General features: G+C 39.7%; 2 protein-coding genes across 5 annotated transcripts in view; one reads left to right on the top strand and one right to left on the bottom strand.

Moving 5' to 3' along the window:
* LOC126195222 (fibroblast growth factor receptor substrate 2) overlaps positions 1-19,910 on the bottom strand; it is a 45,546-nt gene extending 25,636 nt beyond the window's left edge. Inside the window, exons 1-3 of one of the 3 annotated variants that reach the window (XM_049933745.1) lie at positions 19,770-19,910; positions 11,135-11,373; positions 368-528 (exon numbers count right to left, since the gene is read on the bottom strand). The gene's annotated coding sequence lies outside the window, so the exon portion shown is untranslated. The remainder of the gene's footprint in view (positions 1-367; positions 529-11,134; positions 11,374-19,769) is intronic. The other 2 variants (XM_049933744.1, XM_049933746.1) reach the window with 2 other exon arrangements.
* LOC126195221 (uncharacterized) overlaps positions 19,887-26,737 on the top strand; it is a 196,770-nt gene continuing 189,919 nt past the window's right edge. Inside the window, exon 1 of one of the 2 annotated variants that reach the window (XM_049933743.1) lies at positions 19,887-20,205. The gene's annotated coding sequence lies outside the window, so the exon portion shown is untranslated. Of the gene's footprint in view, positions 20,285-26,737 lie in introns of both variants that reach the window. The other variant, XM_049933742.1, reaches the window with a different exon arrangement.

The raw sequence follows: 26,737 nt of genomic DNA, 5'->3' as shown, positions 1-26,737 counted from the left end.
CTGTAGGATCATTCCATGAGTCAGTCTGTAACTCAAAAATTAAATTTCTTGGTTGATATAAAATATGTAGCATATGGAAAGGATGGATTCTTGTATATATTGATTGTTTTAAAAATGCAGTGAAATGATCACATTTATTTAACAGGGAAGTTAACAGAAGTGAGGTGTATAATGCATTAGAATATTATTCATAAAATGTTGGCAATAATTACTCTTTCCTCCAACCATGTACTGCATAGTTGTTATGGAGAGAATATTTTCTGAAGCATCGGGGTTATTGTCATACAAGTTGTTTTATAATATCTCAAACAAAATAACAAATCGGCTGACAGTAAAAACATGGGAAAAATCAATACTGGCGGCTCACCTTTGCCAGCATGCACAATATGGCTGCAGCAGTAACAGTTGTACACTTCAGTTCTGGACACCCCACATTGTCCCTGTCAGCGAGTAGTCCTGAGTTTGCTTGGCATGATGGTAATATTCTTAGCAGTTTCTTGCAAACTTCTGCCACAATTTTCAGACAGTCTGTTGCATAACATAAACACACTAGACAGAGAAGCTATACAAATAAAACTGCTTCACATGGTTATGTTACTGGCCAAAGGCTGTTAGAACTAGGTATGACCGAGATCATTACATGATTGGTTGTGCTATGGTAGCTGTTGTTTATATAAATAGCTATTAACCACTTTATTATTCTGATCCAAGTAAACAAGTAAGTTTCTTGATAAATCAAGTTTAAATACTTACTACCTGTTTGTCAAAACCATAAGAAAAATAATAGAAAACATAAAATGTTTCACACCCCTAAGACTAAAATATCAATCTATTAGGATTTCTTTTAACATGAGTGTTAACTTAAGCATAACCAGTTGCCAAAGACAAATTCTACTGAATATTATAATCTACATTAGGAATAGTGTAAAATAATCCGTTCAAATGCCTTAATACTCATAATGTAAAAAATGTTTGTATTGCTCTCAGGTGGAGTCATTACGAAACACAAAATTTCAAAAACATTTCCACAAATGGAGATCTTGCGAAATTCAGCTTGCTCTGTTCCCCCACGAGATCCATAGCATTGTAGGCAATGGCACTCAGGCAATGCCGTGTTCTTTGACTTCAGGAAGGAATCTGACACCATCATGCAAAGCCGTTTCATGAAAAAAATACGAGCTTACTAAGTATCTGACCAGATTTGCGACTGGATACAAGGCTTACTTACAGACAGAACTCAACATGTCGCTCTTAACAGTCCTAAATCAACAAACGTAATTTCTGGGCTACCCCAAGAAAGTGTTATAGGACCGATACTATTTGCAATGTACGTAAGTGATCTAGTAGACAGCGTCAGATTCTCTTTAAAACTGTTCGCAGACTATGTGGTTGTCCATAACGATGTAACAATGCAAGAAGACAGTATCGATTTGCAGAATGACCTACAGAGGATTGATGAATGAATGTTGCAGGCTCTGGCAGTTGACCTTCAATGTAAATAAATATACAATATTGTGCACACATAGGAAAAGAAATCCACTACTGTACAAACACACTATTGATGAGAAACTGCTGGAAACAGTACCTACTGTAAAATATCTAGGAATAACTGTCCAGAGTGACATTAAGTAGAATGACCAGATAAAACAAATTGTAGGAGAAGCAGAAGCCTGACTGATACTCACAGGAAGAATCTTCAGGAAATTTAACGACGAAAGTGGCTTGAGTATTGTTCATCAATATGAGATCCTTACCAAGTAGACAGATAATATAGAAGAGATAATAAAGAGGATCCAATGAAGAGCAGCAGTTCATCATCACAGGATTTTTTTGTTGGTGCTAGAGTGTTCAGAGATGCTCAACAAACTCCAGTGCCACACACTGCAAGAGAGATGATGTGCATCTTGGAGAGGGTTACTACTGAAAGTTCCCTGGAAGAGTCTGACAACATATTACTTCCTCCCACAAACATCTCGCATAATGACCACAATGAGAAAAATTCAAGAAATAATAGCCAATACAGAGGCTTACAACAATCATTCTTACCATGTGCCATTTGCAAGTGGAAGACGGTAGGAGGGGATCAGCTAATGGTACCAGAAGTACCCACTGCCAAACATCATTAGCTGGCTTGTGAAGTATGTTGTAGATGTAGCTAGCATACCTTGCTGTCATCCTCAAGTGATGCCTGTAGAATGAGCGCCTTTATACATTTATTGCTTCCCACCCCTTCTCACAATACCCAAATGCATGCTGAAACAGGTGGAGTGGTGACAGGATGCAATCGCCAAATGTCAGGCACAAATTCCGAACCTTCAGTCCTTTTGCTATGCATGTAGGGCATGGAAGCCGTTGATGTTGTGATTTCAGCTGGCTGAGTGTTGAGTCCCACGCTATACTGACAATGAAGTCACTGCCTCTACTGATCTGGCCATCGGCCACTCATATTTCAAGAACTTCCTTTAGAACACAATTCCTAAATGACAAGGTATGTAGCTATGCAGTGTTTCTCAATTGCAGATCTTGTTGTTTGCTTCAGTCTGGTGTGTCTCTTGTGCTCATGGCACCTTTCTTTGACTGTCTGTACAGTTTGCATGAAGTACACCTTAATGTATTTGCATGGAATTTGGTTTAGGCCCCCAAGTCATCTACCGCCACACAAAATAGTGTACATGTTTTCGGCAGCAGACAGAAAACACACGTGATACCACGTCGAGACAAGATTTTGCCAATTTTGTTTGGTACTTTGTTGGCATACATCATATGCACCGTTGTTTTATCCTCTTCATCGTGTTCTATTCGTTGACTCCATGTTTTTGAGCTGGTGGAGCCTCCTCAGTAGATTTTCTTTGTCTGACATTGCAAGGGCCCTGTGGACCAGTGTACGCAGCACACCCTCGTGCTGTGAAGGGCAGCTGGAGGCATGGAGATATAAATCAGTGAGGGTGGCTTTTCTATACACACTATATTCCATTGTACCATCCACTTTATACTTCACTACAATATCCAAAAGGGGAATTTGCCATCCTCTCCCACCTTCATGGTGAATTTGATGGTGGGGTGCAGAGAATTCAGATGTTGGAGCAGCTCTTGAGCCTTCCACTACTGTGGAGCCGCACCACAAATATGTCATCTAGATATCTGAAGAAGCACGTGAACTTCAATGCAGATTTTTCCAAGCTTTCTCTTCAAAGTTCTACTTGAATGAGTTTGACATAATCAATCACAGAAGTTACTCCAAGGGGACACTATTCGTTTCACTCATAATAGTCACCACTGAAGAGAAAGACTGTAGATATGAGGACCAATTCGAAGAGGTTAGTCATTGTGGGGCTGAATTTCTCCCTGATAAGCTTGAAGGATTCAGAAAATGGCACTGGTGTGGAGGGACACCACATCAAAGCTCACCATAAGGTCCTGCTTGTGAACGCATAGTTCTTGCAGCTGTCAAATGAAATGTACAGAGTTGTGGTGCTGACATTTACCAATGTTGGGGCTTAATACTGCTGTCAGATGTTTGGTCAGTTGGTGCATAGGTGCACCTATGTCGTTTAGAATAAACTGTAGAGAAACGTCTTTTGTATGAAGTTTTGGTACGCCATAGAGTAGAAGTCCACTGTCAAAACTTTATGATGATTTCCCTAGGAAGGGACTGGTGCAGAAGCTCGATGATCATTTGCTTTACTCTGCCTCCTTTGAAATCCTTGTATGCTGGAAGCTCGAGTACATTGTATAACTGCAATTTTACTCTAACAGCAGGAGTAGTACTGTGGCATTTCCTTTGTCTGCACATGTTGTTGTTGTTGTGGTCTTCAGTCCTGAAACTGGTTTGATGCAGCTCTCCATGCTACTCTATCCTGTGCAAGCTTCTTCATCTCCCAGTACCTACTGCAACCTAAATCCTTCTGAATCTGCTTAGTGTATTCATCTCTTGGTCTCCCTCTACGATTTTTACCCTCCACGCTGCCTTCCAATGCTAAATTTGTGATCCCTTGATGCCTCAAAACATGTCCTACCAACCGATCCCTTCTTCTAGTCAAGTTGTGCCACAAACTTCTCTTCTCCCCAATCCTATTCAATACCTCCTCATTAGTTACGTGATCTACCCACCTTATCTTCAGCATTCTTCTGTAGCACCACATTTCGAAAGCTTCTATTCTCTTCTTGTCCAAACTAGTTATCGTCCATGTTTCACTTCCATACATGGCTACACTCCATACAAATACTTTCAGAAACGACTTCCTGACACTTAAATCTATACTCGATGTTAACAAATTTCTCTTTTTCAGAAACGATTTCCTTGCCATTGGCAGTCTACATTTTATATCCTCTCTACTTCGACCATCATCAGTTATTTTACTCCCTAAATAGCAAAACTCCTTTACTACTTTAAGTGTCTCATTTCCTAATCTAATTCCCTCAGCATCACCCGATGCACATGCAATGACTATTACAGGATCATTCCATAGTTCTCAAATGGCAGTTCTTTCTGCTTTTGGGATGTTTGTCTATGGAGGAAGGGCATTGCTGTTTATGGGCCTGTTTCATGACGTAACTCTTCTCCATTGTCAATGGGGAGGGCGGAAAGCTGTCATTCTATACCACTGCTGATATCTAAAACAGGTATAGCAGCCAGTGTTGGAGCAAAACTGGGTCTCTTTTCTAAAACCGATTTTGCCATGTAATTGAGCTTTTTCCTCAAAATATTGCTTATGGTTCATCAATGCTCTTCTTGTAGCTGTTACCCTTTTTTGTCAGACGTTCGAACATGGAGCCTTTTTTGGTTGTAGCAGTATTTGTGAGTGGTATACTTGAGTCCAAGAGACAGCATTAACTCACTCCAATCAATCAAACAACAGTAAACAAGCAATCGTTAAGTGGAGTGTGGGCAATTCATTGTATGTTGTATCCAGTTGCCAATATGTTTACCGGATTCTTTCTCTTACAGGAACCAGACTTGCTCTTCATACAATCCAGTGGTATTTACTTGTATATGATGGTCAATCCTCAGGAATGTTTGCATTACACCCTGTCACAGAACTTCATCAAATAGTTAGTTGATTGGTTGATTTGAGGGGAGGGGACTAAACGGCGAGGTCATTGGTCCTATCGGATTAGGAAAGGATGGCGAAGAAAGTCAGTCATGCCCTTGCAAAGGAACCATCCCAGCATTTGCCTGAAGCAATTTAGGGAAATCATAGAAAACCTAAATCAGAATGGCCGGACATGGGTTTGAACCATTGTCCTCCCGAATGCGATCATCAAGCAGTAAGAGCTGACGAGACATTCTTTCCTGTTGCAAAACGAAACCAGCTCAATAAGACTCCTCCCATTCGAGAAAACGTATGTGAGATCTTAAGCTTTCCTGGTGAATCTACTGTTTATATTGCTCTCAGGTGTCCAGCCAGATGCAGCTCTTTCCAAGACAAAATATTTCAACCATGTACCTTGCCATCATCTCCAGTTGATACTTAAGAATGAGCACCTTTGTTACATTGCACCTCCTTTATACTCTTATCGCTCTCTACCTCTTCCCTCACTCCATATCAGGTGGTGTGTTACAGAGAGGGTGGTTATCCTCAGCCAACATTGAAATTTCAACTGGCTGATGGCTGCATCTCTCGTTTTACTGAGAGTGAAGCCACTGTCTCTATTGATCAGGCAATTCGCCACATGTGTATTTCAACAGACTCCTTTAAAACACAATACCAAAACAGTTACATCTGTCTTATTATTTCCATTTATTCACACATCACTGACTCTTTATAGCGATGCAGTGTTCCACAAATGCAGATTTTGTTGACTGTTTTAGATTGGTATGTCTACTGTGTTCCAGGTATTTTGCTCAACAGAACCCAAAGTCTTCCACCATATCCAATACTGCACACTGTATACCACTGTCTTATACAACTCGTCTTGTTCTATTTGCTGGACCTGTACCTTCTGCCTCAAAGGAGGTCAGATTTATCTCATGCTGTATTTTTCTTCTTTAATATGCCTTAGAGCAGACTACACGTTACTGTATGCTTGGCAGGCACACAATATCAAGTATTTCATGTAAGCTTGCTTGAGCATGTGTACGATGAATTTGGGAAAGCATCATGGCCATAAAAATCGTTTGATCGACTTTCATGTATGCAAGCTTGCACAAGCATACTAATATGTGCATATTTGAGTGTGTGTACTAACAATAGGGACACTTGTACAGACATACATCAGTTGTGAGATGGTTTTCATAGTTATCATGCGGAGCAATCTGAAACATATCAACTTCAAATTGATGGAAGATTTGTGCTTATGGACAGCAGCTTTCCATGTAGAATATCAAATCAATGGTATATCATGATAAAGGAAGGCTGCTATGATCAGCTTCTGGTTTCATTTAAGACAATTTATTCTGCAGTGGAGAAAGATATAGTAATGAAAATGATAAATTCACTGAGATCAAATTACCATTGGGGGGGGGGGGGGATGAACAGTAGTTATAAATTAGGGACTGCTGCACCTCGAGCTATACAAACCAATGCTGTGTAATTTTCATTTGTTTAGCTTTCTGTATTAGCAAGAGACATCCAGATGGTTTGCAACTAATTTTGAAGAAAGTTATATAAGTATTCAAGAATGCCAGGAGTTAAGTTACGATAGCACTGTTAGAGTTAAAGATATTTGCCTTTATTTGTTTATACAGAATGTTCATATGTAATTTTGTTTTATTAATCCACAAAGTTTTATTGCCGAGGAACCTCGTCTTCATTTACAAATTAGTTCATGAACGGTTAAAGCGTTCAGCATCAAGTGAAATACTTCTGCAACATTATCTAAAGTTATGCCAGCATTTATTTATTTTGCTGTACTTCTTGTCATCACAATTTAGAGAACCACAAGGAGCATATGTTTGACCCATAGTGGTCATTAAATGATTATGTAATGCAACAGTTTTTTAGTTTATCAATGTGGCTTGCTTCCAGATTTTCATGGTGTGAAAATCCTAAAGAATGCTGCAGAAATGACAAAACATGCTCAATAAAATGCCCTCTGAATAAACAGTCACTGTAATGTTTTTTCCTGCACAGCCACTCAGAGTGAATGTCAGTCCTCAAAGTAAAAGCATCATCTTCCATGAATACATGTAGCAGTTTCTGTGAACTATTTGCGACTTCAGTCTACTTTGAATGCTCAGTGACTTGTTAAAGTCTCCCAAAAAAATCTCTGCTCTGAAGACCACCACCATTCTGCCATTTGTGTTTAAATAGAATACAATAAATCTATAACTAACATCTTCTGTGGCAAGTAGAACCATTCTATGAGTATGTTTGTAATTAAAATAAAATGAGCCACTTGCAGCTGAAATATCCTTTACATAACTGCAGCCAGCAACATGCAGGAAATTCCATATCTTTGTAAAAGCTTTTGCTTTCTTAGACCAGACAAGTGACAGCATTGCTGTCCGAGTTCAACGTATTTCAGGTATGAACTGATGCTTGTACAAGCATGCTTGAGCTGCGTGGATGCGTTTAGGACTTAAGCAAAACACTTGACCATACATGCCTGTCATGTGTGCAGCTATTTTAAAGGTAGATGGGCTTCCTTGGTAGGTTGGCTTTCGTCAACAGATTTTGCATGGGCCCTGTGGGCCAGTGTACGTAGCACATCCTCACGCTGTGAAGGATGATGGCAGCTGGAGACATGGAGATACAAATCGGTGTGGGTAACTACTCCCTACACACTTTGTTCCATAGTGCTGTCCATTTTGCATTTGACTGTACACCCAAAAAGGGAGCTCGTCATTCCCTTTCACATCCACAGCGAATTCGATGATGGGGTGCAGAGAGCTCAGTTGTTGGAGAAACTCCTGAGCCTTCCACTCCTGTGTGGCCACACCACAAATGTCCCACCAATATATCTGAAAAAGCATTTGAACTTCATTGCAGCTTTTTTTAGAGCTTCCTCTTGAAATCCTCCATGAATAATTTTGCCACAACCAGTGACAAAAGGCACCCCATGGCGATGTCATATTTTTGTTCAGAATAGTGGCTACTGAAGAGAGAAAATGTAAATGCGAAAACAATTTAATGAGGACAGTCACTGTGGGGCTGAAAGCTTGGTCATTTTAAGGACATATTCAAGAAGAATGGATAAGGTGATAGACAAATCAGATACGCTTTCAGGCAGAGGGTACAGGCCCAGCAAATAGAACACAATGAGAAGGATAAAACAATGGCTTATTCGCTGTACTACAGCAAATTATTAAACAAAATTGGCATAATCTTGGCTCAACATAACATTAAATGTGTTTTCTGTTCACCTTCAAAAATGTGTGCTCTAATAGGTAACAGAAAGATGACTTGGCCTTCCGTAAACCAGGTGACTTCTCTACTCCATGCAAATGTGGTAATGCAGTATTGGACAGAATGTGCAGACAGTCAAAGAAAGTTGCTTGGAACACAGGAAATGCACAACCCTTAATCAAACAATAAAATCTTTGATGTGGAATAATGCGTAGCTACTGGGTCTCAATTAAATATGAACAAATGGAAGTGCTAAGGCAGACTTCGTCCTTTTGAGCTGTGTTCTAAAGGAGGCTGCTGAAATGCGAGTGGCTGATAGCTTGATCAATACAGATGAAGACTACCCTCTCAGTAACGGGTGGGGCCCAGCTCTCCAGTAACGGGTGGGGCCCAGCTCTCAGCCAACTGAAGTCATATTAGCCGATGGCGACATCCCCTCCTGACAGGGTCAGGAGAAACAATGAGAGAAAGGAGATCGTGCTCACCATTTGGCGATTGCATCACAACCCCACACCACTCCACCCAATGTGGTGTGTGGCCGGGTAGTGAGAGAATGGGTTGAACAGTGGTGAGAGTATAAAGGAGGCTGATGTAGCTAAGACAGTAATTTTACAGGTGCCACCCGAAGATGACGACAAGGTATGCTGTCTGAATATCATGTTCTGAAAACATCTGCACACAGATGAGGACACCTGACAGCAATGAGAACAGTTGATTTGTCAAGAAATCTTAAGATCACAAAATTACATAAAAACCACCACGTTTGATTACTAAATTTAACTTCTGCAGAATGGAATCAAAGGATTATGTTCTGAAATAGAGGCAAAAACTGAGGACTGATCCAGACAAAATGAGGCAACAGATAGGACAGAACAGATAAAATTTACAATGCAACACCTAAAACATGCTGACCGTCAGAGAAGATACAGAGAAACAAAGAAGGAAGGTGTTTTCTGTTTTTATCAACTGTCATCTCCGTTAGTGTCCTACAAATGCACACTATGCTTGGCAACAGCTCTTAAGTGAATCCAGAAAGTTCTGCTGAAGAACCGAAGTAAGAGAAGGTGGCTCTCGTTAAATTCATTAAAAATCTACCTGGATTGATGCAGTATGTATTCTTTTATAGCAAAAAACCTCCGAGAATGCATGGACTGAGATAAATGAAGAAGCAAACTGAAAATACAAGAGTTTTATTTGACAAATGATGTCAGTTGGAAATCACTTGTGACGAAAGATGTCAAGTTAGTTAAGGAGCCACAGACAGGGAATAGTGTTCTGAAAATCCAGACCTAAACAACCACATTTCAAAATTTTATGAATTTCATCCACCTTAAATCCCTCCACCCCAGCATATGAAGCATAATGTAAGTGTATGCAGACATCATGCCAAATTCAATTTCTCAGTAAGGTTGGCAAACCCTAGAGAGTAATTAAAGCTGTAGCATGAGGAAGAACAGTGCATGATAAGACAGTGCAAAGAAAGTGTTCACCATAATAAGTCATGAAGATATGACTCTGGAGGAAATAAACCATCTGAACATCAGCACCCTCCTTTGGCACCCCATCCCCGTACTCCAAACTTTTACCTACTCCAAAAACCCAAAGCCCCAAGTCTCCCTACTGGATGCCCCAGTGTGGCTGGGTACAATGCTCCCACAGGTCATTCCATGTCAAATCACCAAAAACTCATAGAAGGTTCCCACTTGACCCTCTCCAAATTTCATGTTATGTTGCAGTGAAGTAGCTCCAAATCGAAAATGCAGCTGCGCGAAATTTTACGGTTCATTGTTCTTCAGTTCAAAAGTGATAGGCCTATGTTTAACAGGTTATCATCTGGTTAATGTGCGTTGCTGCAGAACGACGCAATTTTGACCCTAGTTCCAGATAAGAGTGAAATCTGGCACATCGTGGCAATTTTTAGCATAAAATGTAGAGGTATATTCAAAAAAGTAGTACACTTGGCTGTTCAGTTGTTAATTCATGGCGAAATTCCCACCAAATTTTGTCGCAACAGATTTGGACTCTACTTTGAGGGCGAGCCACTCACCAGCAGAAGATCTATATGCCGTGTTATTTTGCAAAGAGCAAGTTTTTTAGTACATGAATAATGTATATTTACACTGGGGTTTGAGTTTCTAAGATGGCTGCAGGACTCCACAAATGAGATAAGTTTCTGTGGTATCAAAAAAATCAATTATGATTCCCCCACCTGATTCTTTATCAACTGACTATGACTGCATGCAAAATGTAATTAAAACTAATGGTAAAATTTGAAACTTCATACATGAGAGTATTTCTGAGAGAAATTCAAAATCCACATGTTTCCACTAAGTAGTCAGTATTGTTTCAGGTTCCTGGTGCTACAGATATGCCACTGTGACACTGTAAATACATTTGGCCATTTTTTGATATTAAAGGACTGTAAAATTTCATGTTTCACTGATTAGGAATCTTATGAGAGACTTTACAGTTCTCGCATTTTCACTATGGATATCTTATTGTTTTATGAATTTCTTGTGTAACTGTTTGTGTCTTTGTGGTATTTTACCTATGGTAAGTAGGTCAGACATGGCTGTTTATCTATACATGTATTTATTAACCTAAATATTCATAATACATTTCAATTTACATATTGCAGATTTCATCTGAAGTAATTATATTCAACTGCATATGATTTGAATTTGAACGTTAGCTGAATTTTTGACATGTGCTATTGGCAGCTGTCCACATGACTTTTCTGACTGCCATCTGATAACCTACACATCCAAAAAGGACTATCCAAAGTTTTTCAAGGAGTACAGTGCAGGAGATCAAAATGATATAAAGACAAAGTGAACTAAACTTACATGACAAATCACGGACATGTCTTCATATTGTGGTCTTGCTATTGACCAAATCTGAATTTTGTAAAAGATTTGCGACCAAATTCCAGTGGCTGCTGCAGAAAAGATGCTGGATCTGCTGAGAGTTAGTGTTAGGCCTGGCCAGAAGTTATGTACTTATTTGCAGAAAGAAATTTCATCTGAAGCAACTGAACGAAACCAGATCCACACATTCTGATGACCCTACTGCTGCATGGAAGTCTCTGAAAGTATGAACACAACTCTGTTAGCCATAGGCATCTTTTCAGTTTCAATGAATAAGCACACGGAATCAGTGCAGCTATGCAAAGTGTAAGATTAATGAGGCACAGGAAATTATTGTTGAACAGCTTGCAATATTGATTGTCAAAGTCTGTTGAACCAAAGTACTAACCAACCATGCACAAATTGTAACGCCTCAATAAACTCATCGAAGACATGAAGCAGAATCTACACACAGTGAATCAATCAGAAAAAATACAAATCTTAACACTGGTGCCACAAGGTTGGTCTATAAATATGACAATGGAGCAGTTCAAAGTTACTAAATACTTGGTTCAAAAAGCAGAACAAGGAATTTCACCTGTTCCTAAGAAAAAGCAAGGCACACTTCCTGAAGTGATGACAGAAAGAGTTACACAATTTTTTGAGGGTGAAGAATGCAGTTGAATGTGTCCTGGAAAGAAAGAACATATTTCCACTTGAATAAATGGAGCCAAAGCTAGAAGCAAAAATACTTGTCACTCAGCAATTTGAAGGAGATATTTGTTGAATATCGTGAGCTAAATGGATCTGAAATTGGCTGCTCACAGTTCTGTAGATTATGCCCAAAATCGTGTGTGATAGTTAGTGCATCTGGAATACATTATGTATGTGTGTCTACTATCCACCAAAATTTAAAGATAATGCTAGCAGCCAGTCAACTGAAGATGACTGACTAAAAATGGTGTGTATCCCAGAATCAAAGGAATGTATGCTCCATCAATGTGAAAACTGCCCAGGAAAATTAGTACTGGAAACTTTCTTGGAATAAGTTTTTGATGAACACGATCCTGACAGCGCACTTGTCTTCAGGCAGTGGTTTCACGTGGACTGGGATATTCTTGACATGAAGCAGATGACTATGGATGAACTGACTGAAGAAATGGTCATAAAAATTTTGAATCTTTCGGTTCATCACTCCACTGCCAAGCATCAAAGTTGACACCTATGCCAATTGAAAAAAAGCCTTGAAGCATGAAGTCTCATCATTTTAACAGATTTTGCTGATACAGGGTTGAATGGGAGCCCTTCTGAACTATGCAGGTGGGAATTGTCTCTGTAGTATATCCTGCACTCTCAGAATCATCCTGGCCTAGACCTTCGTTAACCTGTTTCCAACTGCCTCACTTTACCTTTACCTTTCTCCCTTTTGTCCACAACACTGCTTCCCCATCCAGATCATGTACTGTTCTCTCGAACAATCTCCCCCCCCCAACATGGACAGTCTCTCCCCCCCCCCCTCCCTCACTTCACCGCTCTCCTACCTCTTATACGCTCTATCCTCTGGACTACTTTCATCTTGTTGTGCAGCCACTGCAGAAATACCTGCCTCACATTATTCTACTACCATGTCCTTGCCTTGTGTACTTCCCACTCCCTTCCGACTTCAATCACCTAGGCAGCTGCTATCGGTAAGCAACAGTCAGTCTTGCTTTGGTCACAGGCATGAGAATTTGGCTGTCTATGTAGTTGCTTATGTAAATGCATATACTTCTACTAGAGAAAGAAGAAGAGCTCGACAGCTAGTATGAATAGTTTTCTCACGACAACCCATCCTACATCAAGATACCACTCATTTCCTCCACTGCCTTTCCACAATTTCTTTTGGATTACGACAAAACGTATTGATAGTCACTGTAGATGCGACGTCCTTTTACACTAACATCCTCCTTGCCCTTAGCCTTGCTGCTGTGGAACACAATATTTCCCAATGTCCTCTTGATATACTACCTCTTTCCTAACCCTAGTTTACAAACTTGAAAAGTATGGCATAAGCGGCAGTGCCCTACAATGGCTCAAATCCTACTTATCAAACAGAAAGCAAAGCGTTAGCATCCCTTCAAATGGTGCATATGATTTATCTGACTGGAAAAAAATATCTCAGGGTGTTCCAGAAGGCTCCATATTAGGCCCAGTACTATTTCTCTGTTAATGACTTCCCATTAAATATCAGCTCCCCATCAGTTCTGTTTGCAACAGTCAAAATGTGAGCAGATTAAGATTGTGCACAACAACCAAGATGTAGAAGAAGTTGACTCTGCCAAATTCTAAGTTTTAAATGTAGATCAAAATTTGAACTGGCAGCACATACTGAATACCTGACAAACAAACTGAGCAGCTTTGCATTTGCAATGCAAATATTATCAAACAAACTGAGCAGCTTTGCATTTGCAATGCAAATATTATCAACTGCAACTGACTTGGACACACGAAAAGTAGCATATACAAGCTACTTTGAATCCATTATTAGGTATGGTATTGTTTTTTGGGGTAACTCGGCAAACATAGTGTGGATACTAAAAATACAGGAAAAAATCATTTGAAATATGTGCACTGCAAATCACAAAGAACAATGTCGACTATTATTTAGAAAACTTAAAATATTAACTCTGCCATCTTTATACATATATGAGATTATTATATTTTTGTATACCAGACATGAATTATTGAAGGGAAACCATTTTGTCCATTCACATGATACCAGAAACAACGAAAATTTTATGCTCCCCACCCACCGCCTCAGACGGTATACCCAGGGACTTCAATACATGGGAATGAAAATTTGTAATAAAGTAAAAGGAAACAAGTTGATGCAGATGGATTTAGGTTCGCTTAAAAGAAAGCTATATGAGGTGCTGCCACTGAAGTGTTATTACTCAGTGGATGAATTCATGCAGGACAAACTGGAAATTTAAGCTGGATACAATGTGTTACATATTCCAAGAAATATCCTTATAGTGTTATTATTTATTGTAGTGCTATTATTTATTAATGAAAAAAAGCATTGTAACTATATTATAAATTTTTGACATGTCTCCTGTACACAAACCAAATGGATTGCAAATGTACATACATGAGATGAATAAAACACAATTCACAAATCCTCTTAGCAACTACATTCTGACCTATAACTATCTCACTCCTGAAGGCCAAATCCATTACAGTGTCATCACTGATGCTCTCATGGCACCATTCTATGCCAACATATTTATGGGCCACCTGGAGGAATTCTTCCACTCCAGTCAGCACCTAAACCCCCTTGTCCAGTTCAGATTCCCTCATGACATTTTGATGATATGGACTTTTGCCACGGACAATCGTTGCTCTTTCCTTCACAATCTCAACACAAACTCCCAAATACACTTCCCCTGATATTTTTCTCAAGTCAACGAGCCACCTACTCAGATATGGATCTCCATCTCTCAGATGGCTCAATAAACACATCTGTTCCATGTTAAAAAGTCTCTTCCTTACAGCATCACCACCATGGATGCCGAATTTGCAGTGGAACACAGGAGTTGTCAAAATATACCGATAACCTTAAAGTAGCCTACCAGCTCATCGATAAACAAATCTCCCACGCCATCTCCGCATTAGACACCAGCAAACCTGTTAACCAGCCACCAACCAGCATCCCTCTAATCACTGTGGTCTTGAAAAGCTCAGCCACATCCTTCAGCAGGTTTCTGACTACATCTTACCACCACATCACCCAAAGCTGTGTTCCACTGTCCACTCAATCTACAGAATATTCTTGTCCATCCCTATTCCAATCCTGCTCCCAGTGCTGCAACCCATGCGTCATTCTCTTGCAGACGACCCAGATGCAAGACCTGTCCTACATACCCCCTCCCCCCCACCTCCTATTGCAGTCCAGTCACAACAATCTCCTACACAGAAAAGGCAGGGCCATGTGTGAAAGTAGCCATGTTGTAAATCAGCTATGCTGCAAGTGCTGTACAGCACTGTCTATTCGCATGAATGACCACCGCCGAACTATGGCAAACTGAAAACTTGATCATCCAATTGCCAAACATGCTGCGCACCAGAACACAAATGACTTCAACAGATGTTTCACTATGCAAGTCATTTGGATAGCCCCTTTCCATGACTGGTTTCTCTGAACTACACTTGTGGGAATTGTCTCTGCAAAATAGCCTGTACTCATGCAGTCCCCCTGTCTACACCTCTGATACGCCGTTTCCACTGCCTCACACTACCTTTTCCCTTGTCTCTTCAGTCACACAACTCCCTCCCCACCCAGATCATGGAATCCCCCCCCCCCCCCAAGTGAGCATTCTCTCCCTCTCCTCTTTCTTTCCCTTATCCACGCTTCTCCTTTTCTCTCCTCTCTAACTGTCTCCATCTCATCTCTGCCTTCCTCTTCTTACTTCCCGTTTCACCTCCCCTCTCTACCTTTTATATGCTCTACCCTTTGAACTATTTTCGTCCTGCTGTGCAGCTGTGTGTCCTTCTCTATCTCCTCCCTACTCACATCGCCCAGCCAACTGCTACTGATAAGGAACAGTTGGTCTCGCCATGGCCATAGACATTTGTGTTCGGGTGCCTGTGGGGTTGTGTGTATGAATGTGTGTAATTCTACTAGACACAGACAAAAGCTTGAAAGGAAGTATAAACAGTTTTCTGTAGTGTGTTTCTATGTGCCACACATCAGTCAGCAACAGGTAAGTGGTTTCTTTTCCTTTACTTTGTGTAAAATATTGTCCAGGACAGGATAAAAACAATATGGTAAGGAGGGAGTAGCCACGTATGTGTGAGTTGTTGTGTGAATACCCTTTGAACTATTTTCGTCTTGCTGTGCAGCTGCTGAGTCATCTGTGGGAAGACCTGCCTCACACTATCACACTACCTCCTCGCCTCGTGTGTCCTTCTCTACCTCCTCCCTATCTCCAACCTCCATTGCCCAGCCAACTAACAAACTAAATAATGTGTGAGGCGTCTATGTCTGAGGAGTGTGTCTGCCCAAAAGCTTATTTATTTCTAATATTCTTTTCACTGTGCCTATCTGCAACTCAATGCATCATCTATGTGGTGTGTAACAACCTATCTTTTCCATATACTGTTGCCACACACAGTTTGTAGTATGTTACATACTTGGGGCAACCGCCTGTACTTATTCAGTTTCACAGAAAATTTGAAGTTGTCATCTGGCAAAATGGGGCTCACTTTTCTCATATCCATAATGAAGATGTGCGATTAATTATCTCTGTACCAACTAACATTTGTTCTTGTGGGTTCTTTGGTGGGAAGGACTGTTGAGTGTTAATCTGTTCTGGCTATTAATAAAAATATATGTAACTTATTATTCTAAATATATTACTCAAAACATGTCCACATGTGACACCTGTAACCATGGAGTGGCCCAGTAATGATCAATTTATCCACAAACAACAGTCTCATGATTATGTGGGTAAATGCAGACTCGACAGTGCGTGGATAACCAAAAACACGGGTAATCCAACATACATTTGTTTTTTCCAGAAACCATGTTACAAATAAGAATAATGATGATGATAAAAACTTTCAACTTTGAGCTTCTGGGAAATGGAATAGACAAACATAAAAACACAGAATCAGACACAAATATCTTACAGGTAGAGTCCCTACATTTATCTGAAGATGAAATGTGAAAAAACAAAAATATTTCAGAGATATATGGCGGTGGAATTGGGGCCTGCATTGTCTTCCAGCGGCAAAACATTTATCATATGCGTAAGAGTGTATTCTAAACAAAAATATCTGTGCTAATTATAACAAAATATTTCAGGTTGTTTTTTCTTCCAAGGATCACCAATATCCACAGATAATCTGCAAACTGGATAACCCACATCCAGATAATCAGGAACTTGGTGTAAAAATTTTACAAAGAATATAGCTCATAATCTATCTTTCAAGTAATGTTTTCCAGTCAATGCAAAAAGGATTCACTGCTTCTTAAAGCCTTATTTATGCACTTCTTTCTTTTTAAACAAAAGGGCTTCACAGTTACTTAGGCTAATTCCATTCACTGCACACTCTGCACAGATCTTCATGTGACAACTGATACAGAGACTAACAAAGGTACAATTAAAATATTTTATAAACTATCACATTCATGTGAATCAGACTGATGCAGGCATTTAAAAATGAGTATAAGAGGGTCATACAACTGTTTTAGCACTGCTCATTTTATTGGTTACTTAGCACTATACATATGTTTTACCTTTTCATAAAAAAAGCTATATAAAAATCTTTAAAGCAAAATGAGATCGACTGAATGCACTGATTCTGGACATTGGATATGACTCATGATGTAATGGTGATGTGTGTGATACATGTGTACAAACACACAGATAACAGAACACTGACAATATTTTCTTTGCATATATATTAGTTTTTTGAATGTAGGCTGTGGTGTCAGATGTGTCTGTTGCATAGCCCTAAGTCTATACCAGACTGACAAGTGACAGTTTAGCTATGAGTTGTCAAAGCTAACAAATGTGAATATGCAATCTTAGTTACGATGACATACTGATCAGTAACATAGTCCGAGGTCTAGGTTACTGTTAGCTGAAAGGGAGCAGTTTAATTGGCAGTTGATGAAGCAGCATTGAAGGCTTCAATTAACCTGCAAAATTATCCAAAGTTAAAGTGAATAGAATTCCTGCTCATTGCATAAGATTTGCAAGATGCTATTACATAAATAGCTAATTTGCAACAATTCCGAAAGAGTTTGAACTTAAAAGTAACAGGGGAAGAAACACCCGACAAACAACATCGTGCTAGGAAGCAAATGAAAGATGAGGATACATGACACCAAAAGTGAAGTAAATAAAATAGTAAAAGTTGATAAATCTTGTAATTTAGCAGACAACAGCAGATGTCACATGGAAATTTTAAAAAGATTTGCAACATCAAAAAGTGACTTCAACGAAACAAGGACAAGTAAAATGTTCAGATTGGAAAAGAAAAAAACTATTTGTTGAGATTATCATCTTGAGTGCTCTGTATGACTGTGCAAGCTGGACACTAGATGACAATCAAAATGGGCTTGGTAATAGTGGGAATATGGCTTTAGTGAAGGCTAATGAGAAGCAATCCAAGACAAAGAATACTGGTAAAAGTTTCATAGTGGATCCATCTTCCATATTTTGTGGTTTATGTACAACATATGTAGCCTGCATACCAAAACATTCAAGAGAAATCTGTATATTATGTAATATAGGTTGTCTAAATTTACCTTGCTGTTTTAGTTTTCTGTAATGAAACGTGCATTTATATGGTGTGAACATAGACAAGTTACCTTACAGATTAATGTGTTACCACGACCTTTATTTAACACTCACATTCATTGTCTTTGCCAACTGTCAACCAAATTATCATCTTCCCACCTAACCAAGACCTCAGTCTACACAAGAGATGGGTCTGTCATCAACATCACGATTTCAGGGGAGGGAGCACTATCACTCTAGGGGAAAAAACTAGCGTAATGAAAAAATTTTGAAGAAATTAATGAGCATTGTAATCTCTCTGGAACTGCTGAAAAAATGAAATTCAACTTGGCACACAATAAGTTATTAACAAATACATTGAATGGAAAAAATATAGGAGGCATCAAAGGGTAGGCTAAGATAAGAAATTGTAGTGGATATGCTGGAGATAACAAAGTGTCAAAATTAATGAGAAATGAAGAGGGCGGAAAAAATAGAAAGGCAGTTGCAAGAACAAGCCAAAGCCATTAGAAGTTAATGACATTGATGTAACTTGACACTATATGTCACTGCTGGTATCAGTACACACAAAAATTTTTATTACGTTTGGTCCTTTGTATGCCACCCTACATGTGTTGGGAAGAGTCAATAAGAGAGCGAGTGAAAATGCGATGACATCATCTCAATAAATATACAAGTTTACAGTTTAACAACATTCATCAATAACAAACATTACTTGGACGTTAAATAGGTTTCTAGGTAATACAACAATGTCAGGTTTTCGCCACGGTGTCCTAGACACGCGAATTCTTATGGTATGTTGCCTCATTACAAATATGTCGCAACTGGCTATTTCATATAGAAAAGAAAACACTGTCTTTACGTTAACATGGAGAAATTTGGATAACTCAGAAGTCGTCGTATGCCTGTTATTGTAAACCGCTATTAATTTTCTGCCTGCTGCTGCAAACCTGTTCTACGCGTGTTAGGATTATGAATTTACTGTCAGATTTCAGTAAAAAAAATATGCAGTGCAGAGTTAAAAGATTCCAGCGCTATCTTAAATGTATAGGTACACATTGGTAAGGCTGTTTTCGAATATCTATAAAGGACATGAGCCTGCTACTCGTGAGGTTTAAGCTTAAATGTCAGCAAATATTATTATCGGGAGAAGCGCTTCCTAGCAATTAGAACTTGTACTTAGCTTAGCCGATCTGCGCCTGAGTTTATAAATAATGTTCAAGATATACTGCATTTAAAGCTACGTCGCAATACAAAGCTACTTTTCATAATTAATTACTGTACCAGACAATCTAACGCAACAAACCAACTCTTAATTATCCCAGATAAATATAAATTGTAATTACCAAATCGTACATGTCGACAACATTTTCTTGACTAGGTGCTTCGTTCGGGCAAAAATGATAAAATTCTTGAAACACTGCGTACAAACATGATCCACAACTTTGTATAGAAAACAAACACAACAAAGATGGTATCCAAACTGATGGAACTCATTCGAGTGTCTTTTGTTACTAGTTGTTGACGCAGGCCTGTGCGAATGTAGTGGGAGGGCAGGCGAGGTTCAAACAAGAGATTTTGAAAGAAGTGGACAATAAATTTGTAAAAACTCTAACGTCTTATTATATAGTAAAGAAGAATTGAGTGTTTTCCGTGACATCTGTAACGATATCGTGAAGTTTCATCGAAGAACCTTAACTAATAGTGCGTTTAAAATTTGCAATATTCAGTGTAAGCCGAAGGAAATGGTTAGTGAACTGCAAAAACCAAGAAGAACGAGAGGTACACCTCTATATAAAATACGCAATTACTTTGCTCTCAGTGTTTTGGGAGTTGCTTTTGTAAGCGGTTTCTTGTTTCAGTAAGTAACTATGTATACATGAAAATTTACTAAGTGAAACGTAGACGAAAGTCTCATGAAACAGTGATAATTTGTTTGTTTTGGTCAGTGGTTTACATGATGTCTGCCGATTCTTTTTATTAATATTTACATATGACCATAATGGCTAGTCATACTGCCGAAATCGTTCGTGTTTTTGGTTGTAGATGTATAAACACACGCATTCAAACTTCTGGTTGTAAATATGCATTGATACATTAGTGTACATTTATTTATTTATTAATTAAACCCCCTTCCGTTTTTTTGAGAATGGCTATATTTCTTGCTTCCATCAACCCATACAATAAGTTTGTTTAAGTAGAACATTACACTTTATTCAGAAACATTGAGAACAAGGTAAGTATTAGTGAATCTTTTGGATCCTGTTACTAAGCCTTTCCTCTGGCAGGACGTTACTTATTTATGTGTGCAGCATGATGTACGTACTATGATCTGCGATGTTAAGAAAGAAGGAAGAAAAGAATTTATTTGTTTACAGCTACGTCATTTATCTGTAACTATTTCATATTTCTAAGCAAATTTTCATTACAGTTATGGAGATCATAGTTTGGGATCCTCTTTCAGATAGAAACTTGATAAGGTGGGCTTATTACTTTTGTGGTTAGACATAATGAGTAGCAATGAGAGGCTGCGTAGGGGGATGTGGAAGGGAGAAAGGAGGAGAAAGGCAGGTATACTCGTGGGCACAGAAAGAATGTGGAAGCAGGCATTGGGGGGAGGGAAGGGAGGGGGTTATGGGAGAGAAGAGATCCAGAGGGGGGAAAGGACAATGAAGGTGTACTCTGTGGATAGACGGTTTGGGGACAAGGACTAGCAAAAGCTGTGGCCAGGGCATGGGACGACAGAAGCGTCCGATCCCACGTGTCGGCTTTGACCCGTGATGTAAGGGTGTTGTCGTGTGTGACGTCATGACGGCGCGGAGTTTGGTTTGAGTGTGGCTGTCTCCAGTTCTGTTTTATCTTATTTTATTTACTTTTCTGATCTGTTCGTTCTATCTCGTGAGATTTTTTTAAAATTTAAAAACACTTATTACTTGTTTTAATTATCTGTTTCCTCCAATTTCTGTTTTAGTTTATTATATTTATCTTTCTGATCTGTTCGTTCTATCCCGTGAGATTTTTTTTTTTTTTTAAAGACAAAGAACACTAATCAGGTACTGAAACATCTTTATCTTCTATGGGTTGCAGGGGTTACGACCCCTGGGGAGGTGGGTGGGTATTCATGCATGGCTGTCTTCACTTACATGTTGTAGCTACGCAAGGAGTCTAAATTTGTTTATATTTAGTTTGCCCCCCACCCAAAACACCCCATTCCCCGCGCTTGTCCCGTTAGTGTCATTAGGCTTCTTGTGGAAAGTGTGTGTGTGTGTTTGTTTTTGTTTCCGCCATATTTGTGACGTCATGGGTCAAAGCAGACGGGCGGGATCGGACGCTTCCGTATTTCCCAGGGCATTTCCGAGGATGTGTTGTAGAGGAATTCTCACTTGAAGTTGTTAAAGTAAAACTCACCATGTTCTGTGGCATGCTTGGCAACTGGGTGATCCAGCTGTCTCTTGGCCACAGTTTGGACTTTCATGTGGACAGACAGCTTGATAGTGATCATGCATACATAGAATGGTGCACAGCAGTTGCAGCTAAGCTGCTACACCACGTAGCTGCTTTCCCAGTTGGCCCTCCGTATGTTGGTATTGAATATTCCTGTTACAGGCCTGGAATAGGTGGTAGTGGGGAGGATGTATGGATCAAGTCTATGGATATGAGCCATGGGGCAAGGGGCTGGGAGCAGGGGTTGAATGACAGAAATGCCAACTAGGCCTATTATGGTTTGTCCATAACTGTCACTGAGTTATCACCTTAATTATGGAGTTATGGGAAATTACTAAAAAAATATGGAAATAGACAATTTACAATTCTAAGTTTTAAAGAAAAATCATAACGGATACTATTTACATTTTTATAATCACATGCTCTAAAATTTTTATAGATTTCCTTCCTGAGTACATAGTAAACCTGTCTGCAAATGATTTTTGTCACTACGGCTTACTAAGATGGGTTATGCTGAGTGATGATGAAAATTTTTCATTCTGCTTGTTTTAGCTTAAAGAATAGAAATAAAACTACTTTCAAACTAAGTTATGTCACAAGGTTCAAGGCATTTGTATTGGAAAATTACAGAAGTGTTTCTAAATCATCATTGACATTTACTAAACTAATTTTTAGCATTTTCCACTTGACCTAATTTCTTCATTTACGGTTGTTTTGATTCCTAGGAAATCTTCTTTATTTAGGATTGTAAAGTGTCTGAAATATAGTGTTTGAAGTCCTAGATGAGGCTTTCTAATTTTTAAAATTTCTCGGGGGAGGGGGGGGGGGGCATTTTTGCCATGTTATTACAAACAGACTCTCCTCTATCTTGGCAGTATGAAATAGGGATGGACAAAGATAACATGCAGGTTGAGTGGGCAGCAAACTCCCCTGTGGGATTGGTGGGGAGGATATCTCTCATTTCAGGGCTTGACCAGGGATAGTATAAACCCTGGTGCAGAAAATGATTCAGCTACTCCAGTCCGGAGTGGTACTAAGTCACAATGAAGGTACTCTCTTATGACTGGTCAGTGGGTATGTGGAACACAGTAGGTGACTAGGAAGTCCAGGTGGTGAGATCTGTTTCTGGGTAAGGTGGGGAGAGTAATTTCAGCCTGCGAAGGTCTCAATTTGGCCCTTGGCATATTTGAAGAGGGGCTGTTCGTTACTGCAGATGCATTGGCTGTGGGTGGTTAGGCTACATTCTTGGTTTGGAATGGATAGCAGCTGTTGAAGTGGAAGTTGGTTGGTAGGTTTGATGTAGATAGAGGTCTTGCTGGAGACATCTGTAAAACACAGTTCGATATTGAGAAAGTGATGTGATCTGAGAATGACCAGATGAAGCAAATGGTGGAGGTGTTTAGGGTCTGAGGTATTGTGAATAGGTTTTGCTAACTCTCAGTCCAAATGCTGAAGATGCTAGCAGTGAATCTAAGCCAGGTGAGGGGTTTGGGATTCTGGGTGGCTAGGAAGAATTTTGTATGTGACCCATGAGCAGGATGGTGCCATATGGCTGCCTATAGTTGTATTGAAAATTTGTTTTTTGGTGATATCCTCAAAGGAGAAGTAATTGGGGGTGAGGATATAGGAAGGAGTCTGTCTGGTGTAGGGAAAGGTAATGTTGAACGGTGGGAAGGCCACAGGCATTGGGGATGTTATTGTAGAGGGAACAACTGTGATGATCAGGGAACCGCTTGGTAAAGTTACAGGAACTCTGAAGAGTCAGTAGAGGAAATGGTTAGTGTCTTTTATGTAAGAGTTATGTTCCAAGTAAGAGGTTGAAGTTATTGGTCCACAAAGACAGAGATTGTTATCGTGGAGGTACAGTACGTGGTAATCACATAGGATGACCTGTTGTGTCTGGCTGTGCTATAGATCAGTTTGTCATGGCGTCTAGGATTTCTTATTCACCAACACAAAGCCTGTCATATTCCATTCTAACATAGACCTTGGGCTATGTTACAGACCAATCTGTCACCACAACCTACAGTACAATAACTAATAATGATGAGAAACAAATATTGCTATGTTCTGTTTTCTTTTTGTTTGTACATGTACGATGTCCCACTCCACACTGACATTAACATACTGGACAAAGCTGACATCTGGTATGAGTAGCTTCAGTTGACCCAAAAATAAAATCATAAAAAAATACTTACCAAACAAAGTCAGTCAACATACAAATCTAGCAATAACAAAAATAACATGTCATTACAACCTGTTGAATGGCCAGTTTAAGAGTGCCCAAACCAGGAATCCCTCTGGATAGAATGCCACACGTTGTTCATTTGAGTTTTGATTGTCGTCGTGTTAATATGGTTTTGAGTTTAGGTAGTTGGTGTGGTAACATGAGTTGTGGAAATGTCTTCAGTGAGTTATTAAGTTTTTTTTGTTTACGTGTTTTGTGTCTTTGTTAGGTCTGATTAGTTTGGGGTTTGTTGTGCAGGAAGAAGTATAATTTTTATTATTTTTTTGTTAGGTGTGGATATGACAGTGAAGTTCGTGAGTGTATTATTACATTCTGCGGGTCGACAGAAACGTCCGATCCCACGCGTCGGCTTTGACCCGTGACGTAAGGGTGTTGTTGTGTGTGACGTCATGACGGCGCGGAGTTTGGTTTGAGTGTGGCTGTCTCCAGTTCTGTTTTATCTTATTTTATTTACTTTTCTGATCTGTTCGTTCTATCTTGTGAGATTTTTTTAAAATTTAAAAACACTTATTACTTATTTTAATTATCTGTTTCCTCCAATTTCTGTTTTAGTTTATTATATTTATCTTTCTGATCTGTTCGTTCTATCCCGTGAGATTTTTTTTTAAAAAGACAAAAAACACTAATCAACTACTGAAGAATCTTTATCTTCTATGGGTTGCAGGGGTTACGACCCCTGGGGAGGTGGGTGGGTATTCATGCATGGCTGTCTTCACTTACACGTTGTAGCTACGCAAGGAGTCTAAATTTGTTTATATTTAGTTTGCCCCCCACCCAAAACACCCCATTTCCCGCACTTGTCCCGTTAGTGTCATTAGGCTTCTTGTGGAAAGTGTGTGTGTTTGTTTTTGTTTCCGCCATATTTGTGACGTCATGGGTCAAAGCAGACGGGCGGGATCGGACGCTTCTGTATTTCCCATTCTGCATTGGGTGGTGATATAATGTTCGTCATAAAGTTTCTGCAGATATTTGGTCTTGATGCTGAGTATGTTAGGTTTCACATTTTTGGTGACATGAGGTTGATGAGAGTTCCGTCAGCTCGTACCAGAGACACTTATATGTGGCATTATCAACACAACAATATCTGGCGGTTGACAAGATGTGGTACCTGGTTCGATAAATCTAGGTTGGCCATGAGGCAGATTGTCTTGGTTACTTATTATTTTTGCTATTGGTCCTCAGTAAGTTTTTGTGTGCTTGAGACTGATGCGAGTGAGAGAACTGTCTTGGATTGGTTTTCATTTTGTTGAGAGGTTTGTTTGGAATACATGAAGTATAGGGTGAAGTTTGGTGGGCCGGGGCTGTTGTTGAAATTGATGAATCACAGTTTGGTATGAGGAAGTATGGGAGGGGCAGTTGCTGGATTGGTGTGTGGGTGGGAGAGGGGGGGGGGTGGTCCATTATTTCAGGGGGTGTGTATGGTGATTATTTTTTTAGAGTTTTGCAGGGTTGTAGTAAGAGGGAACTGTGTGTCTGATTGAGGAATATATTCAGGAGGGTAGTACTATAATTTCTGATGCATATTTGTCTTACAGGAGTTTGGGGAAGATGGGCTACAATCTTAACCACAGTATTGAGTTTAAGGAATGACACTGGGGTTTGCACTACCAGGCCAGAGGGGTTTTGGAGCGCAATTAAATCAGTTATAGAGATGGGGAAGAGGTGCCCTTCCAACATGCAGTCTCACTGAGATGAGTATTGTTGGTGGAAGAGTGCCCTGAGAATTTTTGTATTTTTCACGTGTTTTTTTTTCGTGCTGTGGAGAGGATGTAGGCCAAGTGTGTGTGTGTGTGTGTGTGTGTGTGTGTGCATGCATGCATCTGTGCGTGTGGTGGTCAACCTAATGGTATTGCCAGAGGCTTTTGTTGGAAAGTAATTTTTGTTTCGTTTTTTTCTACAGTAAATGTGATGTTTTGTCTGTTGTATATTTATGGTAGATAAGTTATGTTTTAATTGATGTAGTGAATATGGGAAGTTTGGGTTTTTGAGTTGTTGGGGTTTTGGTTCCACTTTTCGGAGGAAATCAGCAACAGCTAGCAGCACGATTGTCAGCTTTCAGCTGCAGAGTGCAAATAACTGGAGGTGAAAATAATAAACATTTATAGAACTGCGGCAACACTAAGGCATTGCTGTAGGTGCAGGCCCTATACAAAATCACATTACGTGATTGCTAGACGTACACTATGTGATCAAAAGTATCCAGACACCTGGCTGAAAATGACATAAAAGTTCGTGGCACCCTCCATTGGTAATGCTGGAATTCAGTGTGGTGTTGGCCCACACTTAGCCTTTGTGACAGCTTCCACTCTCGCAGGCATATTTTCAGTCAGGTGCTGGAATGTTTCTTGGGGGATGGCAGCCCATTCTTCATAGAGTGCTGCACTGAGGAGAAGTATTGATGTCTGTTGGAGAGGCCTGGCACGAAGTCGGTATTCCAAAACATCCCAAAGGTGTTCTATAGGATTCAGGTTTGGACTCTGTGCAGGCCAGTCCATTACAGGGATGTTGTTGTCGTGTAACCATTCTGCTACAGGCTGTGCATTATGAACAGGTGCTCGATCGTGTTGAAAGATGGAATCGCCACCCCCGAATTGCTCTTCAGCAGTGGGAAGCAAGAAGGTG

The sequence above is a fragment of the Schistocerca nitens genome, chromosome 7, assembly GCF_023898315.1.
Source record: "Schistocerca nitens isolate TAMUIC-IGC-003100 chromosome 7, iqSchNite1.1, whole genome shotgun sequence".
Classification (NCBI taxonomy): Eukaryota; Metazoa; Arthropoda; class Insecta; order Orthoptera; family Acrididae; genus Schistocerca; species Schistocerca nitens.
This window is presented reverse-complemented; position numbering and strand designations above follow the sequence as displayed.